Source organism: Oenanthe melanoleuca, chromosome 1 (genome assembly GCF_029582105.1).
Source record: "Oenanthe melanoleuca isolate GR-GAL-2019-014 chromosome 1, OMel1.0, whole genome shotgun sequence".
In the NCBI taxonomy this organism is placed as follows: Eukaryota; Metazoa; Chordata; class Aves; order Passeriformes; family Muscicapidae; genus Oenanthe; species Oenanthe melanoleuca.
Genome location: NC_079333.1, coordinates 976,618 through 982,617, shown reverse-complemented (window position 1 = coordinate 982,617; position 6,000 = coordinate 976,618).

Genomic DNA, 6,000 nt, shown 5'->3' with positions numbered 1-6,000 from the left:
TTGGGAACGGGGCATTGATAAGACACAGAGATGTTAAAAAGTGGGCTCAAAATCTTGGAATTGTTGTACTTCACTCGTACAAAAAGTTCGGAGGCCTGAGATGCAAATTTGGGAATGGCTCACTTGGCACAGTACCTTACAAGGCAGAGTAACCTCACATGAAAGCTTTAATTGGCACAGCATTTAGCGAGGTTAGTGAGTTATCGTTTGTGGGGAGAGCCCTGTAGTTGGCCTTCCAACTCCATAAATAAGAAATGGGGAGGGCACGATTTATTATCCTGAAAAGCATTGACTGTAATGCATTAGAGCTTTAAATGACAACTGTGGCACTTTGCAGGATGTGCTCTCAGAGCAGCCCTTCGCATCAGCACATCCCTGGGCAGCAGCAGCTGCTCCCGGGCTCCCTGTGATCCAGGAAGGTGTGAGCATCACTCAGGAACTTTGGGGCTCATTTTCGGGTACCTAGAGGCGAATAACACCGTGGCCTCATCCCCTGGTGTCTCCGTTTCTCCCAGGACTTTGGGATCAGTCGAAGTGGGATGTATTAAATCCTTGGGATGTATTCATTCCTTGGGATGTATTCATTCCTTGGGATGTATTTATTCCTTGGGATGCATTCATCCCTCGGGAATATTTATCCCTTTATTCCCCAGGATGTATGTATCCCTTTATTCCCCGGGAATATTTATCCCTTTGTTCCCCGGGAAGTATTTATCCCTTTATTCTCCGGGATGTATTTATCCCTTTATTCCCGGGGAATATTTATCCCTGTATTCCCGGGATGTATTTACCCCTTTATCCCCCGGGATGTATTTACCCCTGTATTCCCCGGGATGTTTTTATCCCTTTATTCCCCGGGATGTATTTACCCCTGTATTCCCGGGATGTTTTTATCCCTTTATCCCCCGGGATGTTTTTACCCCTGTATCCCCGGGATGTATTTACCCCTTTATCCCCCGGGATGTTTTTACCCCTGTATTCCCCGGGAATATTTACCCCTGTATTCCCGGGATGCATTTATCCCTGTATTCCCGGGATGTATTTACCCCTTTATCCCCCGGGATGTATTTATCCCTGTATCCCCGGGATATATTTATCCCTTTATCCCCCGGGATGTATTTACCCCTGTATCCCCGGGATGTTTTTATCCCTTTATCCCCCGGGATGTTTTTACCCCTTTATCCCCCGGGATGTTTTTACCCCTGTATTCCCGGGATGCATTTATCCCTGTATTCCCGTGGTGTGAGTGCCTGGGAGCGTTTTCCAGGCTGTGCTGGCCGCGCACCGGCAGGCAGCGCGATCCCAGAGCAGGGCTGGGAGCGCAGGGAAGCGCCGGGGGCTCCGGTGGGATCAGCTCTGCAGAGCGGACAATGCTGGGTTTGTGCCGGGGGCACAGAGCTCAGCAGGGAATAAACAACGTTATTGGCGAGGAGAGGACATCAAATCAGGGTAGGGGAGCTTTGCACTAATCCTGTGTTGTAATGACAGCTTAAAAATTTGGGACTTTGATGAGTTCTGAGATTGATTTAAAGCTCTTTAATTTGGCTTCCTGGTATTTAATCTCTTAACTTTGCATTCTTAATCAGAACTCCGGGCGGATCTTTAATCTTGTGAGTGCAGCCTGGCAGATTAGAGGCCCTGAGCTGCCTCTGGCACACAGCTGGAGCCTCCCTTTGCTTCTGCTGCCCTCGGAGCCCAGGCCCGGGCAGAGCTCTGGGGACACACGGGAAACTCCAGGAATATCCACGGCAGAGAGCAACTCCTCAGCAAGGCGTTAAAATCCATCAGAGCCTCCGTGTGTGTTTGTTTTAAAACACTCCACAGTTCATTTTCAATTCCCTCCACTTTCCAGCAGAGTCCTGGAAACACTTTATTTCACCTCATTGTTACTGCTGGTCATCCTGGTTTATCTGTTCCTGAATTATTCCAATCACTTAAACAGAGGCAAAATCTATGGAAAAGCAATTTCCTGAAGTTCAGTAGGAGTTTTGAACTGTTTTCAACTTAGTTTGATGCCAGTGAGCCAGAATTAAACTTTTCTTAATCTGGATTGTTTCCTCACAGAGCACAAGTTATCTGGGGTTTATGTAGAGGAGCAGGGAGAGGTCAGAAGGAAAAAGACATTTGCAATACAGACCAGCAAATAAACACAGGAAAAACTGCTCAGTGAATAAAAGGAACGTTTCCAGTGTGGCTTCTGACACGCTGATGTTTGGGCAGTGCCTTTGCAACGCAAATGTTCCTCACAGAATACAAGGATTAGCATGAGATCTTCCTCCCTCCCCTGAGGAAGATTAGGGAACTTTTAAGAAACATCCCTGAAAGCTGAAACGATTAATTCATTGTTTTAAAACCTGTGTTAAGCCGTTTTTGAAACTGTGGGGAGCAATGACCAATGTTTCATCACTTTTCCCTGTTCTTCAGGTTGTCCAAATAGCACAAAATACATTTTTTAAGGGATGAAAACCAGCAGAAGGGCATCAGCAAAAGGGCAAGACTTCTCTTCAGTCTTGCACAAAATCTTTCTGAGATATATTTTTTTTTCTGATAAATATATATAAATTATACTTCCTTCTCCTGCTCCTTCCCCCATCCAACTGCTGTTGTTTAATTAAGGATAACATGCTGCTCTTCAGTGGGTGTTTGTTTATATGCAGGAACATGATCTGATGGGAAGTCTTTTATTCTGACAAATACATATTTATATTTATATTTATATTTATATTTATATTTATATTTATATTTATATTTATATTTATATTTATATTTATATTTATATTTATATGCAGAACTGTTTGGTTATATGATGGGGCAGAAATAATTGCTTGATGGCTTAAATAAAGCATTCTTCAAAGCTATTTTTGAGATTGGAATTATACACAGGTCATTTTCCCTTACTAAGAAAAAGCATGTGAAGTACTTGGAAATTTCTCATAACTGTAAAGCAATAATCACCTTTGAGAAAATTATTTTCTTTTTATGACACCAGTACCCTCTTGCTTTAAATATTTGCATTTTAATACCTCAAGAACAAAGACTTTCCCACACATTGTCCAAACAAAAAGCTGCTTTCCAGTCTAGCTTGTAAATTTTCAATCAAATCAGTAACCCTAAACGCACTTTTATTGCTGAGGGTATTTGAAGAGTTTTGTAAAAAGATAGTTGTATTTTCTGTAATATTGTGGGGAGAAATTTCCACATAGATGTGAACTGACAAGTTTGGGGAGTTTTTAACTGGTGGGTAACAAGGAAAAGTTCCTGCCAGCACCTGAGTGCTGTGAGTTGACAAGTACTTCACCCGTGTGAGCAGATAAAAACGGGCTCGGAAATTCTTCATTCTGCTTTAACTCCACTCAGTTGATCTGGCACAGCGCTCGTGTGACAGATCCCACCGAGCTTCTCGGCAGAACAACGAGACAATTCACCGTCTGCGATGGGTAACGCGGGTTTTATCGGCACCAACTCCTCGGAGGCAGCAGCTCAGAGCTGGAGTGATGCTGTGTAAACGGGCGAACTGCAAATCTTCTCCTCTGAATCTGAAAACTTCTCCTTCACACGGGAGCAACACAAGCTCCTTGAACTAACAGCGCATTTCATATTGAAAAGTGCCTAAATGCCTTTAGGCATCCAAATGCAGGACGTGGCACCTTGCCCTTTCTTTTGTCCTGTTTGTGTACGAATGGTTTAAATCCACTTTCCCGCTCGGTTTCTCCGGGGGGTTTAGGGCAGAAATTTGGAGGCAGCAATTCCCGGGGTCGTGCTGCCACCTGCGGTTCCGAGCTGGAAAGGAACGGGCATGGACACCTTCACTAGCCCAGGACACTTCCAGGAACGCGGCAGACACTTTTACAATAAAAAAAAAAAAAAGAAAAAAAAATTAAATTGTGATAAATCTCCACCAAAACAAAACCAGAAAACTTCTTTTTTTTTTTTTTTTTAAGTAATTTTTGGATGTGGAAATCCTGTGATTTCCCAATTCCTGTTTCCCAGAAAATCTGACACATCCTGGTCTTATTTCCTTTGGCGGTGGTTTGGGATTTCTCATTAAACAGAAGACAAATGATTCACCTTGGTTCTGACGGAAAGCCCAAAAGCAGATGACCCTTTCCTGTTGGAAATGCTCTCCAGGCATTACAAATAGATGCATTAAAAGGCAGATCCAAGCAGGGGTTCAGGAGGCAATCCCCAAATTCCCTGAGGCAAGGCAGCTGGCTGCCCCCAGGAACCTTCAAATCCCAGCTCTGCAGAGAGTTTCTGCAGAATCCCAAACTTTGTGTCCCAGCCTTTGGCAGAGCCCAGAGCTGACATCCCTCCCTCACCCAGCTGGCTTTTCCCAGCCCCACGGGCAGCAGAGGATCAGCCCCAGCCCCACAAGAGGCCACAAGTCCCATTTCCACACAGGACTCGGAGCTGCCCCTTCCCAACCCCGGCTGGACTCCTGAGCCAAGAGCAGGGCTGGAATGAGCAGCAGAACCTGGGCAGTCCTGGGATCCCAATGTGCCTTTCTAGGCTGGATTTCTTCATCTCTGCACACCTGCAGTCTCTACGTGTGGGACTGGCAATCTCTCTGCACAAGTGCTGCTGACATTTCCTGCAAACTGCCCCCAGAGATCCAAGGAAATCCCACTCCTGACAGCACACCCTCCAGAGGGATCAACACCCTCACCTGGCCGAGCACTGCCTGTGCCACGCGGGAATTACTGCTGGCGTTTAATAGCAACTGTCCTTTGGGATGGATGGATGGATGGATGGATGGATGATGGATGATGGATGGATGATGGATGGATGGATGGATGGATGGATGGATGGATGGATGGATGGATGGATGGATGATGGATGGATGGATGATGGATGATGGATGGATGGATGGATGATGGATGGATGGATGATGGATGATGGATGATGGATGGATGATGGATGAATGGATGGATGGATGGATGGATGGATGGATGGATGATGGATGGATGATGGATGAATGGATGGATGGATGGATGGATGATGGATGGATGATGGATGGATGGATGGATGGATGGATGGATGGATGATGGATGATGGATGGATGGATGGATGGATGGATGGATGGATGGATGGATGGAGGGATGGATGGATGATGGATGGATGATGGATGATGGATGGATGGATGATGGATGGATGATGGATGAATGGATGGATGATGGATGGATGAGGGATGGATGATGGATGATGGATGGATGGATGGATGATGGATGGATGGATGGATGGATGATGGATGGATGGATGGATGGATGATGGATGGATGATGGATGGATGGATGGATGGATGGATGGATGGATGGATGGATGATGGATGGATGGATGGATGGATGGATGGATGATGGATGGATGGATGGATGGATAGATGGATGGATGGATGATGGATGGATGGATGGATGGATGGATGGATGGATAGATGGATGGATGGATGGATGATGAGCATCCTTTGGGGAGGCCACCGGGATGTCCCAGAGCTGGGACACGGGGCAGCCGCCCGGGAGCAGCGGGACAAGGTGCTGTGGCAGCCCTGGCCGTGGGAGGGAGCAGCTGCCTGAGGAGCTGCAGAGCTGCAGGAGCCGTGCGGGCTCAGGGCAGCTCGGAGCCGGGGAATTCACTAGATGGTGCTCTTCCTTCATGGATCCCCGCAGTGCAGACTCCCGCCTCTCCGTTCCTGATATCCGCCTTCCCTGCCGCTCTCCAGGCGTGGCGGCGAGGATCCCCTCTCGGGGCTCTTTGGGGTGCCTGTCTCATGCTCCCCTGCAGCCTCCTCTTCCCCTGGGTTACTTATGAAATCCAAGTGTGAATGTGCCCTGGCAAAGCTTGTCTGGGTTTGTGCACCTGCCTGCTGGGAGAGCTGGGGGTGCTCACCTGGAGAGCAGAAGGATCCCGGGAGAGCCTAAAGGGGCTCCAGGAGAGCTGGAGAGGGACTGGGGACATGCGATGGACAGGACACAGGGAATGGCTCCCACTGCAGAGGGCAGGGCTGGAC